The sequence below is a fragment of the Haematobia irritans genome, chromosome 1 (genome assembly GCF_050003625.1).
Source record: "Haematobia irritans isolate KBUSLIRL chromosome 1, ASM5000362v1, whole genome shotgun sequence".
Taxonomy (NCBI): domain Eukaryota; kingdom Metazoa; phylum Arthropoda; class Insecta; order Diptera; family Muscidae; genus Haematobia; species Haematobia irritans.
In genome coordinates this window covers 8,297,828-8,323,723 of record NC_134397.1, presented here as the reverse complement: position 1 = coordinate 8,323,723, position 25,896 = coordinate 8,297,828, and the positions used below count along the sequence as shown (strand labels likewise).

At 32.5% G+C, this 25,896-nt stretch overlaps 1 protein-coding gene across 2 annotated transcripts in view; it reads left to right on the top strand.

Moving 5' to 3' along the window:
- The window catches only part of LOC142220171 (PP2C-like domain-containing protein CG9801), a 56,495-nt gene that overhangs the window by 22,335 nt on the left and 8,264 nt on the right, over positions 1-25,896 (top strand). The window contains exon 3 of one of the 2 annotated variants that reach the window (XM_075289156.1): positions 2,154-2,194. The exons of the other annotated variant lie outside the window; for it this stretch is intronic. The gene's annotated coding sequence lies outside the window, so the exon portion shown is untranslated. The remainder of the gene's footprint in view (positions 1-2,153; positions 2,195-25,896) is intronic. 2 annotated transcript variants of the gene reach the window in all.

The following is a 25,896-nucleotide window of genomic DNA, read 5'->3' as shown; positions in this document are numbered from 1 at the left end:
TATTAGGTAAAGTGTTCGAGGTCACCTCAGGGATGGAAAATGTGATACTATTGTACTTTTTTAGTACTGAATGAATACCGTAGTACCCCCGCGATTGATTTGGTTCTTACGTTCACCATGTTTAATAATAATTCAGCAGATAATATAATATCAGGAAAACTAAAAGAGGAATATATCGAAATTAATCCCGGCTCAGAAAAAAATTTTGGAAGTATTAATTCTCAATTCAAAATATTTACTTAAATCGAATTTGTTGGCTGACATGAATACAAAATAATTTTTTTTATGTATTAGTAGGGTAAAAATAAAAATGTATTGAAAAGTACTTTTTCGCCCCAAAAATACAATTTTTGTACTTTTAAAAATTTGGATGTCTCTCCAACAAGAGTTGGTTGTAATTTCCCAGCTTAATATTATGCAGTACTTCTTCGCCCTGGTGAATACCGCAGTACGAGGGCAGTTCGGAAACTTCTTAGCCTAGCACAAAAAGCGCGGTATAAACAGAAAAAAGTTAAGTGTTTTGGAAACTTCCAACTCTGTTATGAACACATGTTAAATTTTGTTTCGATCTGGCAACTCCTTCATATAGAAACACAAAGATAATTGAATATAACAAGATTAAGCATTGTGCTCTTTTAAAGAGAAAACAAATGTCAAGGGCTTTGAGAAAAAAATTGTTTTATTTGTCAATTTTTTCCAAAGCAGCTCTGCCCAGGAATAAATTTAAAACCGCAATATTCACATAAAACCATAATGAATATTCGCTTTAAAAATGAGACATGGATCCACCACTATACTCCAGAGACAAAAAAAAACAACCCAAACAATGGACTGAAGCTGGAGCAAGTGCCCCAAAGAAGGCAAAAGCAATTCAATCGGCTGGTAAGGTTATGGCAACGATTTTTTGGGACTTCAAAGATATTTTATTGATTGACTATCTGCAAAAGGGTAAAACAATAAATTCAGAGTACTATTGCAACCTTTTGGATCAATTAAATGTACAAATTCGAGAAAAACGTCCTGGCTTACAACACAAAAAAAATAATTGTTCATCAAGACAACGCACCAACGCACAAGAGTGTTTAACAATGGCTAAAATCAAAGAATTAAAGTACGAGTTGCTTGACCAACCACCTAATTCTCCTGATTTAGCTTCCAGTGACTTTTACTTGTTCTCAAATCTAAAAAAATTCCTTGCTGGCAAGCATTTTACCTCAAATGAAGATGAAATTACAGTTGTAAACCACTATTTTGAAGACCTTGAGGAAAACTATTTTAATCAAGGGATAGAATTGCTAGAAAAGCGTTGGACTAAGTTTCAGGAGATTACATTAGTTTTAGATATGATCTATATGAAGATGAACCACCTTCATAATTTCTATATTTATGTGATATATTGTTTTAATCAATGATGAACACTGATGAGGGGGCAACATTTAGGCCTGAGTAGGGAGCCACCGTGGTGCAATGGTTAGCATGCCCGCCTTGCATACACAAGGTCGTGGGTTCGATTCCTGCTTCGACCGAACACCAAAAAGTTTTTCAGCGGTGGATTATCCCACCTCAGTAGTACTGTTGACATTTCTGAGGGTTTCAAAAACTTCTCTAAGTGGTTTCACTGCAATGTGGAACGCCGTTCGGACTCGGATATAAAAAGGAGGTCCCTTGTCATTGAGCTTAACATGGAATCTGGCAGCACTCAGTGGTAAGAGAGAAGTTCACCAATGTGGTATCACAATGGACTGAATAGCCTAAGTGAGCCTGATACATCGGGCTGCCACCTAACCTAACCTGGGCCTGAGTACTTACGAAATCGTAAAAAAATATCTTACCCAAGCTGAGTAAAATTATAAATGAGCGTTTGGGCCCCCAAAATAAAATCCTGTGTCCGTTTCTATTTCAGGGTACTCATAGGTACTCTTTTGAATAACAAAGAGGAGGTAAGTTTGTTTTAATTTAACGACACGCTATGCTTCTTTTTTAATACTGTAGAAATAAAAAGAATTTCATGTAAACCTGATTTATTATACTGAACCAATTTCGTAAAAAAAACTCTATAGAAATTCCCCATAGGGGAATTACTAATATACAGTACTAATATAAATTTAATAGAATAAAAAATAATAAATTCAAATATTTTATATTTTTTACAGATATAGTATAGCCCAATGCAATAATTAATTAGAAAAAATTGGTAAGTCCATTGATTTTTTTTTTAATATTTACTCCTTAATATTAACTCATATTTTCCCTGTGGAAGTACAACTATTTTTAAAACAAACCCTTAAAATAATTGCACTGATTAAGTTCTCGAAACTGACGCCATCCAGCCATTACAATTAAAACTGTTCCAAAAAATAATTATATGCATATTTTTATGACTCACGATTCGACATTATTCTATATATCAACACGTAACATTGTTAAACTACAGCAATTTTCTCAATGACTTTAGAGAAAACAATAATGCATCTTGGACCATTAAAAAGTAGTTATATTTGTGTGAGAAGTAAATAGCAAGATAGCCTTCCCTACAACAATTATACCTCTTGTTTTTTGTACGGAACATTATACATTCACACAACTTTAAAGAAAAAAAATCCAAAACTCCAACAACTTTCGTGTAAAACATAATTGCTATGAATATTTCAATCAAAGACAATAAACTCTAGGAAGATAGGAAATTGGCTACTGAGGAGATCAAACCATTTACCGTGTTAGTTTCATACTCGAACCAAACGCGTATAGGACAAGTATTGACATAGAATTAAAATGCAAATAAAAAGAAATTAAGTGTACGAAATAAATTTGCTTAAACGGAAAATGTAATTTTTTTGTTGTTGCCTAAAATTTAACATTGTTTCATTAAGAAAATTAAGTTTTTCGTTTAAAAAATAAAAATGAAAAACAAATAAAAAAAAATTACAAACATGTATGGAACTAACATGGTAAATGCAATATTTGGTATGACGCAAGCCAATTTCCTATCTTCCTCAAGTTTATTGTCTTTGATTTCAATTGCATCAAGGATACATACATAAATAATATATCAAAATATTCGTGCTCCGTTGCCATTAATTCAATTTTTTCTATTTACCTATTTTAAGTATCAATACACGTACGTGAGGGTTCTGCCCTAGGATTTGGCCATAATAATAGTACATGGATCTTCTCGTTATATTTTCAACAAAAAAAAATAGTCATGTAAACCATTTAGCAGCCGTCCATATGGCCCAATTCCTCTAACGTTTGCAAGGAATACCAAACTGAATGAGTGGTAAATTTCGATGTGCTAAAATAAAATAGCAAAATTATTTTTATTTTGCGTGCTTGTATGAGGTTGAATTTTAGTGGCAATTCGTGCCTTTGAAGCTTATTTTTTTTTGTTGTTGCCTAAATTGCCGTCATGTCATACCATGAACAGAAACATCGATGCAGAATAGAGGTAAATACACTCTAAGAAATCTTGTTAACCACAGAAAAAAAAATTCTATAGCCGATTTAACTATGTTTTAGTTCATGAAAATTAGTTGGTTTGGGTTGAATTTTGCCAAATATAAGAAAATTTTCCTTATTGTAATTATGTTTTGCTTAATTTAATGAAAATATTCAATCATAAAAAAATTGAATTGACGTGGGGATGCATCTATTCAATGGTGTTTTTGGCTGAACCGTTGCTCAATGGTGTGTGCTAAACCGTTCTGTTGTGGTTCCAACATACCCAGGTTCAACTCACACTTGGACCGAAATAGTTTTCCAAATTTTAAAATATTAGAAAAAAAAAATAATCAATTAAGTAATAAAAGAAAATTGGTGAAATGAAGACGAAATTTTTGAGAAAAAATGTTTACTAGTTTATCTTTTCTAATCAAAAGAACTTCCAAAGTATAAATTCCAAAGCAATGAAAAGGGAGCGAAAAAGGAAAATGACATGCCCAAAGCAAAAGCAAAAAGCACTTCCAAAGCAATAAAAAGGGAGCGAAAAAGGAAAATGACATGCCCAAGTAAAATTCGTTGGAGTTTGCATTACTTTCGGAGCACAAGTTAAGCATTTCTGTCCTCAACTTGTGATCCAATAAAAAAGTCTTTTTGGAAGCCTTTTTATGGGATTTTTTAAAATGTTCTCAGTGAAATATTTTTTAACTAAACACTTTTTTCTAAGTGTAATTGCTAAGATAATAATAGCTACAGCTTCTCTTTCATTTCCGTTTGCTTAAATGGTTTGGCTATTTTCCTGTTCTTTTTGTCTAATATCGAGGAAGGATTTGGGTCAATACGTACAAGAGAAGCCTAAGTAGTAGTACGATTGTGTGACGATTACACGACAGCGATTTAAAGGTAATTGCATAAAAATGTTGCTACGTTTATATGAAAATGCATATGCTTATATAAATGTGGCCTGCATATGGATTCATGTACTCTAACAATTGACCCAGTTGTTGTTGTGTTTTTTGCAGTTTTTTAGATTTCCATTTTGTTTTGTTTTCAATCGGAAACAATGATGACAAACACACGATGACAAAAAGCTTTTTGCAAAATGTTAAAAGTGAATTTTTCTGTGAGATGTGTACTCGATCGTATTGAAACAAGTATTCACTTTTTTTCCAAATAGTGGAGAAAAATGGAGGGCAAACTATGTTGGTAACATCTTTTCATTTCACCGTTCCTTCCGGGAAACAGTTTTAGTTTTCAAAAGTCTCTCGAGAAGGAAAGTGTTCTTCAAGAAAGTTAAAAAACTGGAAACATAAAAGCACTTTCCCATTAAAGACCGGCAGAATATTCGGGTTCGGCTTTTGTTAATCGATCGATATTCGATTTTGAGCTGAAATTTGGAAATTTGCTGGAAATTTAAATAATTTCGGTTTTATTTCATCGTTCCATATGGAAAACAAATTTAGTTCTAAAAAAATCTCTCGAAGATGAAAGTGAGTTAATAAGACCGGCGGAATATTCGAGTGCGGCTTTCGTTATTCATACCAATACCTATTTCACTGTGCCTAAATTCATAACGTGTAGAAATTCATAACAGATTCGGTTGGAAATGAACCATATCGGCCAACTTTTACGTATAGCCCCCATATAAACGGACCCCCCAGATTTAAGTTGCGGAGCCTCTAAGAGAAGCATGTTTCATCCAATCTGGCTGAAATTTGGTACATGGTGTTAGTATAGGGTGTTAGTATATGGTCTCTGACAATCATACAAAAATTGGTCCATATCGGCCCATAATTATATATAGCCCCTATATAAACCGATCCCCAGATTTGACTTGCGGAGCCTCCAAGAGAAGCAAATTTCATCCGATCCGATTGAAATTTGGTACGTAGTGTTAGTATATGGTCTCTAACAACCAAGCAAAATTTGGTCTACATTGGTCCATAATTATATAGCCCCCATCCCCAAATTTGACCTCCGGAGCCTCTAGGAGGAGCAAATTTCAGTCGATCCAGTTGAAATTCGGTGCGTGGCATAAGTCTCTAATAACCATGCAAAAAATTGGTCCGTATCGGTCCATAATTATATATAGCTCCCATATAAAACGGTCCCCAGATTTGACCTCCGGAGCCTTTTGGAGAAGCAAAATTCAGCCGATCCGAATGAAATTTGGTACGTGGTGTTAGTATATGGTCGCTAGCTATGCAAAAATTGGTCCGTATCGGTCCATAATAATATATAGCTCCCATATAAAACGGTCCCCAGATTTGACCTCCGGAGCCTTTTGGAGAAGCAAAATTCATCCGATCCGGTTGAAATTTGGTACGTAGTGTAAGTATATGGTCGCTAACAACCACGCCAAAATTGGTACATATCGATCCATAATCATACACACAGAAAACAAATTTGTTGTGCCAACCAATTTTGTTGCCAACCGAATTATTTAGTCCCATCTACTATCACAAAATTTGTTAGAGCAACCAATTGTTGTCTGGCACACCTTTACAGAAATATGTTTAGATGACTAAATTTTGGGCACAATAACAGTCTAATTGGAAATCACAACCAATAAGGTTTCATTCGTTTGTTAAAACAATTATCAGTTTTTTTTTCGGAAAACCAATTATTATAAATATCGTTTAATGATTTCAGATTTTATTTTATTTAATTGTATTACAAATTAATATTTCTCATATTGATGATTTATCTAATGAAAAACTGGAATGTCGCCCAAATTCGGCGTTTGTGGTTCTTGGTGCACGGTTCTCAAAATATATTCTTCTTCAGTCATCATTTGATTCTCACTCTCACAATCGCGATCGATTGTTGCTATGGACTACATTTTCATGTAGTCCATAGCAACAAATTCTCTTTATAACTATAAAATTTGTTAACACAACCAACTTATTGACTAGGCGGTCTTTCAGTTGGGTTTGGTGACACATTGTCAAAACAAATCAGTTATCACAAGAGGGTGGAATAAATTGAAATGGTCAGATACTTCAATGTATAAATAACGACCAATATTTGGTCGTGTGTACCAACTTTTGGTCACACCGCCGTTATATTGATTATATAAACTATCAAACAAGAGATATAACTAATAATTATTCCACACAATAAAAAATTGTGGGTTTCCACTATCAAACTGTTGTCGTAATCGAATTCCAACCAATAATTTCTCTGGGTGTATATAGCGCCCATATAAACCGATCCCATGGTTTGGTTTTGGAGCCTCTTAGAGCAGCAAAATTCATCCGATTCAGTTGAAATTTGGTACATTGTGCTAGTATACGGTATATATAGCCCTCAGATAAAGCGATGCCCAATCACACAAAAATTGGTACATATCGTTTCAAAATTGTATATAGACCCCATATAAAGTGCCCCCCACATTGCAATTCTGGCTCTCTAATTACCGCGCAAAAGTCCATATCGGTTCGTCATTATTTTTAGACTTACCTACATATATATACCTTTTTTTCAATATATACCAAGTATGGACTAACTTACAATCCAGAAGACGATGTTAAGAAGTTTTAAGATACCTTGCCATCGGTAAGTATTACCACACGCAGAGAAGGAATATGATCACCTCAACCATGTTTCAAGAGCAAGATGTTATTTTTGTATAGTGACCATGTAACATGTTTGTCACTAAAATATTATTTTCTCGTCAAATATAACCTGCTTGCCGAAATCAGATACATGATTTCCGCGAAAATAACATGGTTGCGAAAACCATGTTACATGGTCCCACCCAAAAATAACATTTTGCTCTTAAAACATGTTTGAGGTGATCATATTCCTTCTCTGGGTGCACATCCGATTCTTTAGTAGAAGTTTCTACGCAATCCATGGTGGAGGGAGGGTACATAAGATTCGGCCTGGCCGAACTTACGGCCGTATATACTTGTTATCCCCTGACAGGATAAATTCGATGTTGAGCCCTGATACTTATATATCGATATTCGGATTTTTCTTAAAACTCCAGAAACCAGAAATTTCATTAAATATTGCCATCGTTTTCGTCCAATAGCAAAATTATGATTATTTTGTGACCTACACCCTTTCCAAGTCCATATAGCAAAGTCGTGCTGTAATCTCAAAATCAAATTCGAAGAATTTTCCAATTATCGTTACCCTCCTCGAATATATCTCAAATATTTAAAAGTGACTCAACGCTACCATCAAACATTGAGAAACAAATATTTAGCAAACCCCCAAGGCCACCTATCTTATCTGTCATCGTTAGAAAGCCTACCAACCACATTTCCTGCCACAACAAAATTATACTGCTCTTTTCATTAGAAGTACGACATAGAAATTTATCCTTTTTAGCCATGACACGAAAAATCACCTTCAGAATATTTACACTTTCTTTCAATCGTTTTCACTGTCAACACTTTTCACGGAAACGAATGGAGAGTGGAGGATGATGGGGTTACCAAACATAATTTGCTGCTCCTATTAGAAGCAAATGACATTGTCCATAGGCTTTACAATGGCTGATGTTGATGATGGCATCGTAAACAAAAATGATGCCGTGGTTAGGTTATTTGGATGAATGGCTTACCTGTACACTGTATGGGGATGGTTGTCATTCGACTAACATCCCACCCTGTGGCATTTTGACACAACATCGTTTTAATGTCAATATCAGGTCATCACTTTGTCTGGCAAAATATTACCATAGAGGAAGTAGACGACGACTTTGTGGCGCGGTAGTGTGAATTCATGTTCTTGTATATACAACGTTGAGAATATGAAAGGGATAAGTCCATATGGTCCTCATATTTCCTATGAGTATGTATGTATTTCATATCAATCAGTTTACAAGTCGAATATTATATTTGTTAGCAAATTTCCTTTTCTGCTATAATGTTTTCAATGGATACTGATAGCGCCTAAAAGTATGTTAGATAAACCGAGTTAATCTGCCGAATATTAAATTTCAAGGACAAGTTTTCAATGAAACCATGGTATAGTTGTGGGAATCTGAATTGAAAAAAGTTATTGCAGCATTCAATATAAAACACCGATATAAAAGTCTTTGTTACTTTTTCTATATGGAAAAGTGTGCCACTTTTTGTGCCACCTTTTATAATGAGTGACACTTTTTTCCACTTTTTAGAAATTCTCAACGCTGCGGATAATATAGAATTAAGCCCTGTTCAGAAGTTCTCTATAGATGTAGTACATTCCCAATTTCATCTCCATTCTAGTGTGAGCATTCAATTCTAAGATGAACTTGTATAACATAATACCCATTTTTTAATATTCATGAAAGCTCCATAAATATCGTCCCCTTTACTATATTGAAAACGCCATCCATGTATACATACTTGGAAGACAAAGAAAGGCGAGACCGAACTCTAACATATCATTCGTGGTTACGGTTAAGTGCATAGTATTACACCCAAAGAAAAGCATGAGTAAAAAGTGATATCGTACACCAATAAGGCTATGGGAAATAAGGCCCCAAAACGGAAATGAAATAATGGCCCAAATTTTGGGGACTAGTTTCATAAGGAAATAAAGCCTCATTTTGAATATGCAATAAAACCCCACTACAATGAAACAAAGCTCCAAGAATCATTTTCAAAAATTAAAGTCATTCATTATTGAGAAAAATATATTGTACCAATCATGGAGAAAAAATATTGTATAACAACAACTTCAAGCCTCAATTTAGTAAATATTTCATTATTTTAAATATTCATATATTATATATTAAAGAAAGATCCATTAGTTTATGATACTGCTTCCGAAGAAGGGTTATAGTTAACCAAAGACTTTCTACTTCTCAAGTTACTTCACAGAAATGGAACCTACATAAACAGTTTTGTAAGCCTTGAACAATTTTTATACTACATTTTAAAACTGTAGTACATTAACTACTTTTACTATTTCGATATTATTTTAATTATATTAAATATATATAAATATATGAGCGGAATTGGAAAAAAATATTACGACTTTGTTCACGTGTGAAGGTTGCCAAAAAATTCGCGCGAATTTTGTACAAACTTTACACTTGAGTACATACTAGCTGTTTTTCAATTGCCAAATAAACGAAGTTAAACTTCGGTTACAATATAATTTATTCAATTATTAGATTAATTGAGATAATTAATATTTTAATCTAACCAAAAACCAAATGAAGGAGTTAATATTTAACTGAAGAAGTTTTGTTTTTAATTCAAGCTGGTTATTATATTTTATTCATTTAATTTATTTTATTTTATCTTATTATTATTTGCTTTTCTTGTTTTTTTTTTAGTCAAAAATGTTCGCCTGTTAGATATATTTTTACCTCTAAATTTTTCCTTGAGTGTTTTGTTTTATAAACAGAAGTTTCAAAGATTGCTAGAATTCAATAGGGTCTAAAGTTGTACATCGTTGTTTGTGCTTCGATTTATATTTTCCATTTCTATGGCAAAACCTTGAAAAATATAATTTTCTTTGTTTATTTATCGTATAGTTCCGAATCGTAATTATTTAACTCGTTTCGTTAAGACCAGGGCTGTGGAGTCGGAGCCGGAGTCGGAGTCTTGGAGTCGGAGTCTGAAGATTTTGCTGGAGTCGGAGTCGGAGCCGGAGTCGTAGAAATTTCGCTCGACTCCGACTCCGGCAAAACAAACTTTGAACAACACTTCCTATCCTATCCTATCCTATCCTATCGAACAACGAAAAACGAAGTAATGGATTTCAGGCCATTTAAAGTGTATTTATATGGGTGAAATTTCACGGTGATATAAAAAGTAGGTTTTACTAGAATATGATCAAAAATTGATCAATTGTGTTGTCCATTTTTAACATATTAAAATATCGATTTTTCACCATATATGTACTCTTGATAAAGGTACAATTTTAAGGCAATATAGCAGTAGAACCTAACGTTCTAAATTTTTTGGCAGGCATGCCGAGTTCGAAGAGGGGTCATACCTGACAATTTTGTGATATACCACCTACATATGAACGCATCTTCCGATTTGTTTTAAAAAGTTTTTCCCAGTCTAAAATTTTCATAAGATTTGTCAGAAATTTTGAATTTAGAGTTATTTGAGATTCATAAATAAATGCGGAAATTTCCCGTCGGCCCAGATTTTGTATATAGAGATTATTAATTGAGAAATCTCCATATACACCCGATGTCCTTGGAAGCTGTAATTTTAAACAAAACCTCTGCCAACGTGTCATCTGAGCCGGTCTTTTGGGAGAATGTTTGTTTCATCAAAGCCACTCGAAATTCTTTACATTAAATTAATTGTTCATAACTGATAGACCATTTATAAATCGATGTTTCACCATTTTATTTCTATAGCAACAATATTCGTAACTGCCTAGTGGTAGTGGTTATTTAAAATTTGTTTCTATATCCGACACATTACATTTTCTGATTAGCCCGACATTTAGATTTTTGTGTATTTTTAATACCAGGATTTTACTTCTTAAAGGGTGATACGGTCAAAATTTGGTCAAGGGAAAACGCGTGTAAATCGCTGAAATCAAATTAAATTTCTTTTTCAAGTTCAATTAGTATAAAATTCAGGAAAAATATTCAGTTAGGCTTTCGCTTTTCCAAATCCGAATTGCCGGGCCTCACGCTTGACACCTGCCATCAGATTTTGTACAGCCACCTTGTCCACCTTCTTCGCCGCAGAAAGCCAGTTTGCCTTGAACTGCTGCTCGTCCTTAGCAGTTTTTTGGTCTTCTTTATTTAAACTTCTGAAAGCCTAATTATTTTTTGAAATTTTTTGTTTTTATAAATACATATTCTGGAGATTGTTGTTATCTACCCATATTTTGATGTGGTCTCTATATTGTCTTATGTCGTATTTTAATTTATTGGCCTGACACTAAATTACTGAGATTTATCGTCGAGTCGTATCAAAATTTCAAATTAGGGTTCTTTAGGACTTATAAACAGATATGGCAAAATAGAACACTTATATCGGTCTATTTTTGGAACACTACACCTTAATATTAAAATTGGAATATTGTTAAAATGAGATTTAGGTACACCACCTGGAGTCGACTCCGAAGTCGGAGTCGGAGTCGAGGCTAATAAGAAATGCTGGAGTCGGAGTCGGAGCCGGAGTCGAGCAAAATTGTCTCGACTCCACAGCCCTGGTTAAGACTATAAAATGCTATTCAAACAGACGCAGGCAGATATGTAGACAGGCACCACCACCTAAATGGAATTTAAAACCACTAAAAAATGATTAATAACTTTATGGGTTCATTGATTTCATAGAAATTTTAGTTAAATTTAATTTGGGTTAATGTATTTCGATGAAATGTTTTATATACAATATTGCAATTCTAGCTGTTGTGTCTTCTCATCGTGCATATAGAGCTAATGAAAGAAAAATAAACACATTTGCCTGGATATTTATTTGAAAATCCACCAGATCATCAAGAGTTGTTGTTAATGGTCTTCCGCATTATCTCCCACTAAATTATGCCAACAATATAATTGGCCATAGATAGATGACTGTTTGTTTTCGCTTTCGTTTCATATTGGTTTGAGGCGTTGAAATGAACCACAATTATTTCCATTGAGATGCAAATGTAGATGTGAAAATGTATATCGGAATATCATCGATACAGTTCCCTATAAATTGAGAATGTGTTTGAATGAGATTTTCTAAGAACAATTGGAAAAAAGCACTTCCATATTTAATGTGGCATAAAACAGATGGAATCTTATTTATTTTTATTTATTTTGTGTAATTTAATTTTTTTGGTTTCCCATTTGTTTAGTTTTAATGAATAATTTATTAAGTTTTTTACTACACTTTTTTTGTAAATTCTTCACATTCATACAAAAATGTATCCCCATCCATACCGCAAAAATTTGAGAGTTCTAATTTCATACGATTAGATATGAGTAGATCCGAAAAATGGTAATATCTAATCATATCTACTTATACTGAAAAAAATATTTACGTAATAGTAAAGATTTTGCAACCTAAATTTTAGGATGCGAAATTTACAAAATATTAAGGACAAATTTCTTTAAAATAATGAAATTTTAATTAAAATAAAGTTTATAATCTTTGCTTCAAAATTTTTTTTCATTAAAATTAGGACACAAATTATGTAAATTTGCGTCCCTCCGTTAAAGTCGCATGTCTTTGAACTAAGGCTAATTTTACTTAAAGTAAAGAAACACATTTTTGATTTAAAGAAATTGCACTTAAATTAACTAAAATATTGAAACTTTAGATTTAAGATAAAAACGCTTCAAATATAGGCTAAGACTTATTTTGAGGATTTAGCGTCTTTGGTGTAAAGTTTTTTTGAAATTAAGAAAACGTTTTTTACTTTGAAGCAGTGCTGCCGCTAGTGAAAATTGAGTGAAGTACATTTTGGAAAAAAGTGGAGTAGATTGAATAAAATTGAAGTAGCATACATTTTTGAAAACAAAACAATAGAATTCATTTTATTATACCCTCCACCATAGGATGGGGGTATATTATCTTTGTCATTCCGTTTGTAACACATCGAAATATTGCTCTAAGAACCCATAAAGTATATATATTCTAGGTTGTGGTGAAATTCTGAGTCGACCTGAGCATGTCCGTCCTTCCGTCCGTCTGTTGAAATCACGCTAACTTCCGAACGAAAGAAGCTATCGACTTGAAACTTGCCACAAGTAGTTGTTTTTGATGTAGGTCGGATGGTATTGCAAATGGGCCATATCGGTCCACTTTTACGTATAGCCCCCATATAAACCCACACCCAAATTTGGCTTGCGGGGACTCTAAGAGAAGCAAATTTCATCCGATCCAACTGAAATTTGGTACATGGTTTCAGCATATGATCTCTAACAATCATGCAAAAAACGGTCCAAATCGGTCCATAATTATGTATAGCCCCCATATAAACTTATCCCCCGATTTGGCTTGCGGAGCCTCTAAGAGAACCCAATTTCATCCGATCCGGCTGAAATTTGGTACATGGTGTACGTATATGGTCTCTAACAACTAGGGTAAGTGCAGCAAATGTGGTATAGGCTGGTAATGTGGTACAGTAGCTTTTTTCTCTATCTAACAACATACGAATAACCAAACCAAGCTGAATAGATTGTGGCTGTCAGAAAATGAAGCAATCAAAGATCAATTTGATTTTTGCAACTCTTTCTTTGTGCCAGTTGAAAGAATTCACATTTACCTGTTCTCGAAGGTTTTTTTTGGTGGGTCTTAATCATTTCGTTTTGTGTGAAGATATATTTTAAATTTATTAATTTTCGGATGTAAATAACTGACGAGTACTAAATAAGCATAAAATGTATGCAATTGCGATACACATATTGCATTTATTTTTTTTACAAAAAAATCTGCATTATGGTGTACCACATTACCTGCACACACAGAAAAAAATTTCACGAAAAATTTTCCAATTAAAATTTTAATTGAGTTTGAAAAGATATTCAATTAAAAATTTAATTGAATCAACAAATTTTTTAATTGAAACAAAAATCAATCACAACAATTAATAGTATCAATTAATATTTTAATTGGATCAATTAATTTTTTTATTGGCATTCAATTAATTTTTTAATTGATACTATCATTTCCGTGATTGAAGACATTTCAATTAAAAAATTAATTGGATCAATTAATTTCGTGATTGAATAAGAAAAAATTTTTTTTGTGTGCATTTTATGAATTCGTGCTTAATGAGTTTTTTAATAAATTTGCAAATATATCCGAAATTATAGGTTTCTTATTTTTCGTTCATAGTTGCGTGGATGACTAACACTAGTAAAATGAATGTGGTAAAATCTTAGCCTCGTCGAAGAAAAACAAAAAATTTGGCTTTCGAAAAACAAATAGGTATACCACATTTGCTGCACTTACCCTATGTAAAAATTCGTCCACATCGGTTAATAATTCAATGATTAAAACCGCTATATTCATCGTAATTAAAGGAATAGGAAAAACAATTAGGTAATATGGGGAAAAATTTTAAAATTTGATGCAGAAGGAGTGACGAAGTAAATTTTGTGAAAATGAAGCAAAATACTTCGATTGAAGTAGTAGCGGCTGCACTGCTTTGAAGAATCCGTTATAATTTAGATTTTTAAACTGACATTTGTTCGTACGTGTGGACCTTTATTAATAAACCGCGAAAAGAGAATGAAAATTTGATAATTGAGATCTGTATCCTAATTTTAATTTTATTGGTTCTAGATTTAAAGCCACATAGGTCGCTAAAAATGTCTTTATTTTAAAGAAGCCGCATCTTTCGCTCGGAATCAATACCAAAATCCTTAAAGGAAAGTCAAAATCTTTGGATCCAATTTGGTACTATGGAATTTGATCAAATCTCAATATTGGCCTATGTTAGATCTTGTCTTAGACATAATTATATATATATATCCCTATAACTTGATCTGATGGTAGATCTCGTCATATATGGAATTATATAAAATTATATCTAATTTTGTCTCATCATGTCTGGGAAAATCTGATTAGATCTAAAGGGTCCAATTATGAGATCTAATTACAGTCGAAGCTCTGTTTAACGAATATCCCATTTAGCGAAAATCCAATTTAACGAACGTCAAAATTCTTAACATTGAGTATTCTAAATAACGAACAATTGAACAATATTTACGTTCGATTTAACGAAAAGGAAATAAAGAAAATAAACAACAAAAAATCAGCAATATTTGACGATTGCGAGAATGGCTTAAGTCCTTAGGAAATGCCCACAAAGTACGGCATTCCCAGGATATTTAGATTCCATTAAAATGTTTGAAAACACATATTCAATGACCGGGTAACTGGTAAAGTTAGGTTAGATAGAGTGGCGCAGCTTCGCTATGGGAAATGGAGCCGGTACAGGACTACTCCCTGGTGTGAATAGACCAGTCCCAGTTCTGGCCGAAACGTATGGAAGGGACCGGTCACTTCAACACGGGTTTGTCATTGACGGGGATAAATTTACACTGGAGGCCACGGATTGGACTCATTCCAAACTACATGACCTGGGAGAACTTAGTAGGACTAGACAGGACCTCATGAACAAGTCTGGGACAAACCCTTAGGTACCGGTATTATTTTGATCATCCAAATTGCACCAGAAAGAAAAACTTTTGGACTATGTTGGTCCATAGGTAAATGTCTAGATCAAATAAAATTTGAAAATAAAGAGAGTATAGAAATCAATAAAATATATGAAAATTTAAAAACTACGACAAACTCGAGCACTGGTACTAGTCCTGTGATAGGTCCGTTAGTGGCAATATTTCGTAGGATTGCCAGTTGAACAAGTGGTGAATTTTTCTCTTAATAATGAGTGCTACCCGATTCTATATTTAGCTCAATAACAAGGAACCTCTGTCTTATAGCTGAAGAGAAACTATAAAATACACAGGAATGTCAACATCATTAGTGAGAGGGATAAACTACCGCTGAAAAACTTTTTTGGTGCTCGGTCGAAACGGCAATCTAGAGTTGAGAGTACATCTATGCCGACAGGAGCAGCAGAGTAATGGTGTATGTAGGACGTTTAAGGAAGATGTTACTATGAACACTACCTATGCCTGGCCCATCTTGAAACCGGGGACTGGAAACAAATTAGGTAATTCGTCTAAGAAGTTAAGAGCACACAAATTATGACATGGGTGTATATAGGCCCCCATACGACAGCGAATCTTGGATCCTCTTTTCAATCTAACCTAACCTAGATATATCAAGTTCATCAGGATTATTTAAAGTATTATTTTTTAAGTGTCTCTGTGCTTGAATTTTTTCCAATGATTATGAATTTTTACTCATCTGGTAAAAAACTACGATTTTCAATAAAAGTTAATATTTAATATTCCCGTTCGATTTAACGAATTTTTCTAAATAACGAAAGGGCCTGACAATATATCGTTCGTTAAACCGAGCTTCGACTGTATATTTAATTATATGTCCCAATTTTTACATGGGGAATTACTTTCTTTTTTCAAATAATCTCAAACATGTGAAGAATGAGATGAACAATGTACGGGACAAAAATACTCCATGCAAAATTTCACAATGATCATGTAAAATTTTGCGATATTACATCTTACGAAAAAACAAATAAATGGATAGAAGGATGAAAAGCCAGGGATAGATCGTTCTAGAACTCAATCCTGGACTCTGAAAAAATAATCATCAAAATCTCCTATCGGTTAACGTATAAACATTTTTTGTTTAATCTCTAATATATGAGTTATTTTCACTTTTTTGTGGCGCTTAAAACCCACCAAATCTACAATTCTAAAATATTGCCTAGCATGAGATTTTCTAAAAAAAGATTGACATACATTTTATGCCATCACAATCTGTCCCAGCTAGACATATAATGAAATGCACCGGCATAGACATGCGGATTTTTGTAAAATCACGCACCCAGACATCAGATTGACTTTGGGGAAAAATGTATTTCAGTAATAATTAATTCCGCCTAGACTGGGAATAAATTGAAATAAGCAGAGCTGTAAAAACCGAAAAAAGATATTTAAAAATAGGCATAGACATATTTTGTTGGGGATATAAGAAATTAAAGAGGCGTTTTGTTTAACTCAAGCAAAATTTAACATTTCATCCAATGTGGGTTGTACAAATGTTAGTGTATCGTCCCATATATTTATTATTGTATTGTATTTTTTAACATACATTAATTAAATATGAATTAAACAACTGCCATGTATAAAAACAAATAAATCATATTTTTAATTAAATATTCTGCACAGATTCCTAAAATCTCGAAATCTTTGCTTTACTTCCTATTGTGACTGCAAATATTCTTAAGAGAAATTTAATTGTTTATAGTGTTTTATGACTGAGTGCTATATAAATGATTAAAACCACATTTTTCTCCAATCAAAGTGCCTCAATCTTTTTTATAATAACTAACTATAACAATAGACACAATAAATATTCATAAATATTATTTTAAAGGGGGTTAGTATGAAAATTCGAGGTAAACATTCTAGCCAAAGTAGAGTCAATGACAAGGGAACTCTTTTAATAGCCGAGTCCCAACGGCGTATGAAACCACTTATGGCGATTTCGTTTCACAAAAGATATGTTGCCTTGGTGTTTCACTACTTTTTCCCTCATTGTATTTTCGCCCAAAAGATAGTGTCATTCCAAAGTTATTGTTAATTCATAATATTGTGAAGGACACAGGACTTAAAATCTTGAATAGTGTTCTTCATAATTTGCAATCAATTCAGAGAATGTTGCACCTTTTATTCCAATCGAAATCGCCATTAGAGAAGCTTATAAACACTGAAGAATATTACCGGTATTATAGAGATACTGGTAAAAAAAAACTTTTTGGTTGTTCGGTCGAAAGTGGGAGCATTACAACACAGTGACTCCCGGAACTAAATGTAACAAATCAATATTTTTTATGGCAAAACAAATGTTCAACCTGCTTTGTTTCCTCAACCCTACGTTATATACACCATCCTCTGAATAGACGTTCATCTTCATTCGTGGAATTGGAATTAACCCCTTCTACATAAAATTTGGAACAAATTAGGTTTTGAAGTTGGGCATTTAATAATTTGGACAAGAAATATCATCCTATATTTACCATAGTTTCTTACAAAAATTTCATCATACATCCGTCGTTCTAGCATATATCGCATCGGCCATATGAGACCACTATTCATTAAACACTTTACAAATTATTGGTGTATATTTAGAGATTGAGGTAGCTCCATATTAAATGCAGAACTCTTAACTAGCTCTAGTGGTGTTGTAAAGTTTTGTAGCCTTCAAAGGACGCCTTTTAATACATTTGCAATGTCAACAGATGTTCATTGGGCCATTGTATACTAATCCATGTGTTATGAAAGGCAAATTAAGCTTCCTTGCGTATAGCTTCCTATAAGGGTTATTAGATTGTAACGAAGCAGATTTCAATATAAAGGAATAAATGAGGAATAAATTTCATATGAATGGAATTTGTACAAAATAATTTATTTAAGTCTATGTTACAGACAAGCAATTTTAAAAATAAATTAAATCTAAAGTATTAATATAATTTATTGTCCTATATTGCTTATATTATTCTTTATATCTCATAACGCTTCTTAATCTATTCAAATCCAGACCATTAAATTCTCAATTGATGAATTTTTCGTCGTTACAACCCAATGTTTTTGAATTAATTCGTTTTACTCCTATACAAATACCATGTAAACAAGAATTAAACTTGTGTTATCCACCCCTACAATATTCAATGTTACCGGTGCCTCTTCATCGTAATGGTCTGAGAAACAAATTGAAAAGATATCTGAAGATCGTGTTCAAAGTAGGGAGGGAGATTTGTATGAATAGTTCTTGATAAACTACAGCAGGATTGAATAAATGAATCGTAGTATGACAGCCTATGCTTGTGTATGGAACTACATATAGGTTTGTTCGCAACAATTTGTAGTAAAAAAATAATATAACTGGATTTTTCTACCATTGCTCAAGTGGTCAGAAAAAAAAAATACTAGAACAGCATCATGAACAAATTTAAAAAAATTAAATTTCAGTTGAATTAATATCAAATGTTTGCAATAGCGAAGATAATGTTAGAACAAGAAATCCCGCGAATTTTTACTGCACTGAAAACATTTTGACGCAATATAATGATTCCAAAAAGTTGACATCAACTTTAAACCTTCTACTACCATACAAATTCCTTCCATAAATTGTCAGTGAATTTTCTTGAATATGGGCATAAGTAACTTACATTTTAGAACTCAAAATGTTCACAACATTAAGCACAAATTTCTTTAAAAAATGATATTTATTTTCATTGAGTGTGAAGTATGAGGGTATATTTGAAATTTGAGTCGTTTGAGTCATGCCTCTTTGAAATAAGGTAAAATTTCTTTAGTGTAAAGGAAACCACTTTCGAAAATGATCTCCAAAATAACTGTACTTAAAAACACTCAATAAATGTGATTTGTATCTAAATTTAAAATTTTCTTTCCTAGATTTTGATTGCTTCTTCAAAATATCGTAGGTTAGGTTAGGTGGCAACCCGATGTATCAGGCTCACTTAGACTATTCAGTCCATTGTGATACCACATTGGTGAACTTCTCTCTTATCACTGAGTGCTGCCCGATTCCAAGTTAAGCTCAATGACAAGGGACCTCCTTTTTATAGCCGAATCCGAACGGCGTTCCACATTGCAGTGAAACCACTTAGAGAGCATAAATCGTAAGATTTATGATAATGTATCTCGGAATCAATACAAAAATCCTTAAAGCAAGGAAAGTATAAAGTCAATTAATGGGTCTACATTTTCGATACCATCTTAAATCTTTCAAATTTGTGGGTTAGCAACAGAAAAAAATTTCACGAAAATTGTTTCCAATTATAGTCGTAATTAAGTTTTAAAAAATATTCAACTGAAAATTTAATTAATTCAACAATATTTTTATTGAAACAAAAATCAATCATTGAGTTTTAAAAAATATTCAATTAAAAATTTAATTGATTAAACATTATTTTCATTGAAACAAAAATCAATCACAAAAATTAATAATATCAATTAATTTTTTAATTGATACTATAATTTCTGTGATTGAAAACATTTCAATTAAAACATAATTGGATCAATTAATTTCGTGATTGAAGAAAAAAAATTGTGTGTATATATGAAGGATTATATTGTCATCTAAATCTGAACAGATTTTTGCCAAATTTGGCATGCATAGTAGTCATATGAGTCTAAATCGGGCGAAAGATATATATGGGACACTTTACAACAGGGTAAAAATCATTGTAAAACTCTGGATTCTGGGGCCATATAAGTGAATATCGGGCGAAAGGTATATATGGGAGCTATATCTAAATCTGGATAGATTTCTTCTAAAATTCTGACCCAAAACACATACTTGTGACAAATTTGAAGTCGATTAGACTACAACAGCGACCTAGACTTTGATTATATAGGGGCCGAACCTGATTATTATTGGCAATGACACGAGAGAGACCCATTCTCGTCTCCTTCTGGGTGTTGTAAAGATATGTACTAACTTATAATACACTGGTTCACATTGTGTAGCATAAAAGTGAGTATAAAAAGTTCCAACTGTTAAAACCTTCTTCCCCAATATGTTACCTATTTGGGCTCTTTTTAAAGCAGCGTAATAATAATTTTAAATATGCCAAATACATGGGTAAGCGAACGGAGTTCATGTCACAATGCTAGATACGGAGATGCCACATAATCTTTTTTATATGGTGGTATTCTTGAGGTATTGCTAATTTTTATGGGCTATCAAAACTCTTCGTATAAAAAGAATCTGGTTACCAAAACTAATTTTAGACAACAAAAATTAAGTTCATGATCAAGACAAAAAATATTTCTTGAGTTTTTATTTGTGGCAACACCTCTAGTAGTAGGTAATCAATGGAGCGTTTAAATTGTAAATTGATGGAATCCAGTAGCTATTTACTATTCGCTTCCTGCACCCACCATCATGGCACACAAAATACGCACTCTCGTCCAAAATACCTCAGTGATGAATAGCACTGAGTGTTGGTGGGTTTGTCGCTTTCAATAAACAAATCCAGAACACGAAACGACTGTTTGTGTTGATAGGATCGAATTTAATTAAATTGAGTTGTTCTGCCTACAATGACAATTGGAAGAACAGCAAAACACGGAGGAAACTATATTTCAGTTCAGGGGACAATATTCACATAATGAATGGGCGAAGTAGACGGACAATATTCCTCAACGTTGCTCTATCAACGCACAATTCTGGCAAATCACTAAATGAAATTAATTTAATATCATTTAAATCATTTGCAATTTAAATACTAACAAAAATAATAAAAAATAAGAGAAGGCGTACGAATACTTCGTCTGTTATCATATGTCGCACGGGCCGTCAAAGTGTGGCGTGACGTTACCGACCAGAATGATGGCATGTCGTCGATGTTATGGTAATTTAGGTAGGCAGGCAGACTGGCATTAACAGCAGGTTTTGTTGCAAGCATGCGATGATGACGACAATGCCGACAACGACCTACATCAACAATATTTGTTTTCCTCTGTGTGACGATATATCAGCAAAATGTAGACCAACGCTGTGAAAACCTTCTTAACATGTTTTGAGTGATGTGAACGCATGTTTTACATATGAAATTTTGCCAAATTCTGTTTCTTCAGTTGTTGAATGATTTTTGCGATAGTTTTCTTTTTCTCTTATAAAAGTGGTTCGAGGACGTTTAACTATGAGTTATTGCAGATCGATACCTCATCATATTGCTCAATGTTATAACCCATAAATGATCAGAAATCTGCTATAACTACACAGAAAAGTCAGTTGTAAAACTGATGCTAGGTTAGGTTAAGTAAAGTGGCAGCCCGATATTTCAGGCTCACTTAGACTGTTCAGTCCATTGCGATACCACTGATGGTAAAAATATCTCATATTTATTTCAAACAAATTATTTTGTTTTATTTAATTTGTATTTTTTTTAAGAAATTTCCCCCAGCCCAAGGAATTTTTCATTCTTCCAAGTATGTCTCAACAATTTTATGAACTAAATGCCAGTATAATTTCATTGACATACAAATAAATTCAATGCTAACTAAATCAGAAGTTTTTCGTACACGTCTCAAAAAGCTTTGAAACACTCGGATATATTACCAACATTACTGAGAGGGGACAATACAATGTTTTTTTTCTTATTTGGTCGAAACTGGGATTGATCTATTTTATGCAAATACGGCATTTAACCATTGCAGCATGGTGGCTCAATAAGGATGAGTCTTCAAAACTCTTCATGTACAAATAAATGTCTGTTGAAAATCCAAATTATAGCTGATACTTCAATGTAATAAATTTTATCTTAAATTAAAAAAAAAATCTTTACACAAAGATGATAGATCCTCAAAAAGGTATTGTTCTACAAATGAAGTGTTTCTATCTTTAATCCAACAATTCACTATCGCAGTTAATTTAAAGAAATTATCTTTAAATCAAAAATGTTTTTTCTTTAATTTAAAGAAATTTTGTTTTACTTCAAACGAAAATATGCCAAATTTAAAGATTAGAGAAATTGCTATTAATTAAAACTTCTTTAAAAATTGTCCTTAATATAAGGTTCACAATATTAAGGACCTAATTTTAGATTGCATAATCTTTCATATTAGGTCTATATTTTTTCAGTGTAGTTTCGATAAAAAAGTTATTCACTAAAAGATAAAAAAATAAAAACCCAAAAGTTACATCAAAGATGGAACTTCTTCAAAGTAAATATTAGACTACATCTTAGCCACCGTGGTGCAATGGTTAGCATGCCCGCTGCCACCTAACCTAACCTAACCTAACCTAGACTACATTTGAATGAAAAACATTTTTAATCCAAAGATTCGATATCTCAGCTAATTTAAAAATAATTTCTTTAACTCAAATACATTTCTCTATATATTAAAGAAAATTTGCCAAATTTCAAAGATATGCTACTTTATCGAAGGGAAGCAAATTTAAAAATGTGGTTTATTACATACCAAAAAATACTTCGATAAAACGGAAATTATAAATTTTTTCTATTAAATTTTTTATTTAATTTATTTTTTTATTTATAATTGTTTGCATTTAGTGCCCTAAAATTTAGGTTTTACAAACTCTTATATATAATGTCAATATTAAGTAGAAGTATTTGTTCCAGTTGATCTGAAGCAGGAGCAATTATTTCTATTTGATAATTATAAAAAGTGAAAACCCATTAATTCTTTAGGTCAATATTTTTTTACTGCAGAAAACTTCTTTATATACCATACATTATTGTATCAATTTGAATAATTGTTCTTTCTTCAATTTGTTTAGGTGTTGCTAACTGGAAAAAAATTTCGTCACATATTCTCCATGAACAAACATCAATGGTAATGAAATCAATGACAATTAAGTGGTGTCAAGATTGAATACATCGATTCCTGAAGTCTTAAGGTTACTATTTTATTTTTGATGATACTTTTTAAAAAAAAGTGATATCAATTTATTCTCATTTTATGTGACAATCAATAAATATTGAGTTCAAGGTTCTCCCATTGCACAGTGGTACACCCTCAAAAAAAATCGCTTCTTTAACATATGTTCCAAACATATTTTGCAGGAAGCACATATATTATTGGATACTGCCGAAACATTAATATGTTTGTTTTATGTGAACATATTATATGTTTGGAAGCATTTTGAGCCCAAAAATATTATATGCTTGGAAGAATTTTTCCCAAAGACGATTGTGCTCATTCCCTAACATACTCGTTATTTTCACTTCCACGAAATATTTTAATTCTTGGCACCTTTTTCTGTAATACAAATAATGTTGAAGAAATTATTCACTTTTATAATTTTTTTTAAATTTTACCTTTCGCCTGCACGGAGAATCGAACCGAGTACCATACAGTTTGTAAGCCAACACACTATCCACTGGGCTACGTAGCTGTCATGGTCACCAGCAGATAATTATCGTTATAAGTTACATTTATATAGCATAGTTTGCAGCGCCCACGAGCCCATGCAAACATAACATTATTTAACAGAAACATACATTTGTTTGCCACGTGGAGCAGTGGTTAGCATATCTGCCTTGCATGCAAAGGGTCGTGGGTTCAATCCCTGCTCCGACCGAACACTTTGTTTTTTTTTTTTTTTTTTTTAATTTACACATTTATATTTATACTATATTAAATTTTTATAATGAAACTTCGAAATGTGGGTTATTAAAGATTTATAGTCATTAACAGTGCTTGATATAAACGAAATTGACTGATTTTTGGATAAAATATTATTTTTTTATTGCAAAAATAACAATTTTGTAACAAAAAACTGTTTTTGGTACAAAACTTTAAAATTTGGAAGGAATTCAAAAACTAACAAAAGAAGAACGTGGAGTCGAGTATAAACATACATAAATAATTTTATAATATAAACATAAATTTATTTAGGCGTGAACAGTTTTTTACTAGCATTTAACACCATCGCTCTAAAATGCCTTTTATTTGTCTTTAATAATTCATTTTAAAGAAAATAAACTTTTTAAATTGTTTTAGCTGCAAAACTCGAACTTAATGTCCGCTTTTATATTTGAAGGTGTCCGTCAACTCCTCTTGGACTACTTATTAATAAAGAGGAACTAAACTCTGTTTTTATACATTTTACTGTGTAATTTTTCACTATTTCCTCCTTATTTCATTTTACTGTCCCAACTCTAAAAAGAGTATAGTGCCCTTTCGTTATTTTTATGAAGACCCCTGATTTCTTTTAACGAACCAAGAAAAAAATTGTGCCCATAATGCTAAAATGATAAACAAAACACATGTCCACACATACATAAAATGCTGCTCTCAAGGCGAAAACACAGGCTTTTTTTTCAAATGTCTATTCTCTTGGTTCCGATTGTCCATTCTCTTTATTCAAATTAAATAATATTTAGACTTATTTAGACTCTTCTGTCGCTTTGGATAAAATGTATGTTTAGTCGAAATTTGTAAATTTATATATGTTTGCATTCACACATATGATTTTTATGAAACATTTATGCCCCAAACATAATATATTCTAACATATTAACATAGATGTCCCAAACATTTAGTGTTGGTTTAGGAACATTACATGTTTGCACTTAAATATATTGTGTTTTAAAATTGTGCCCGAAACACACTTTGTTTATATCGGAACATATGAAAAACATATTTTTCTAAGAGTGTAGGTGCTGTATGGAGTTAGCGGCCAAAAATACTTCCAGTATAGGTATCATTGTGAAACTTCGGCCACACCTTTATAATTATGTCAGAACTATATAATGATAAAATGGAATTGACGTTTTGGTATAGCCCCCTATATAGACCGATCTCCCGATTTTAATTCTTGAGCTTCTAGAAACTGTACTTTCTATCCGATTTGGCTGAAAATTTAAATCTAAAGGTATTTTAGAACCAAAAGTAGGTGTGCAGAAAATGGTGTGTATCGGTCCTTGTTTTGGTATAGCCCCCATATAGACCGATCTCCCAATTTTACTTCTTGGGCTTCTAGAAACCATTGTTTCTATCCGATTTCACTGAAATTGGAAATCTAGAGGTATTTTAGGACCACAAATAGGAGTGCCGAAAATGGTGCCTATCCATGTATTAATATAGTCCCCATATAGACCAATATCCCGATTTTACTTGTTGGGCTTCTAGAATCGTATTTTCTAACCGATTTGCCTTAAACTTCAAATACAGAGGTATTTTAGGACCACAAATAGGTGTGAAGAAAATGATGGTTATGAGTTTATGTTTTGGTATAGACCGATCTTCCGATTTTATTTTTTGGGCTTCTAGAAAACGTACTTTCTATCCGATTTGTCTAAAATTTAAAATCTAGAAGTATTTTAATGAGCTGTATCAGTTGGTATAGCCCACATATAGACCGATCTCCCGATTTTACTCCGATT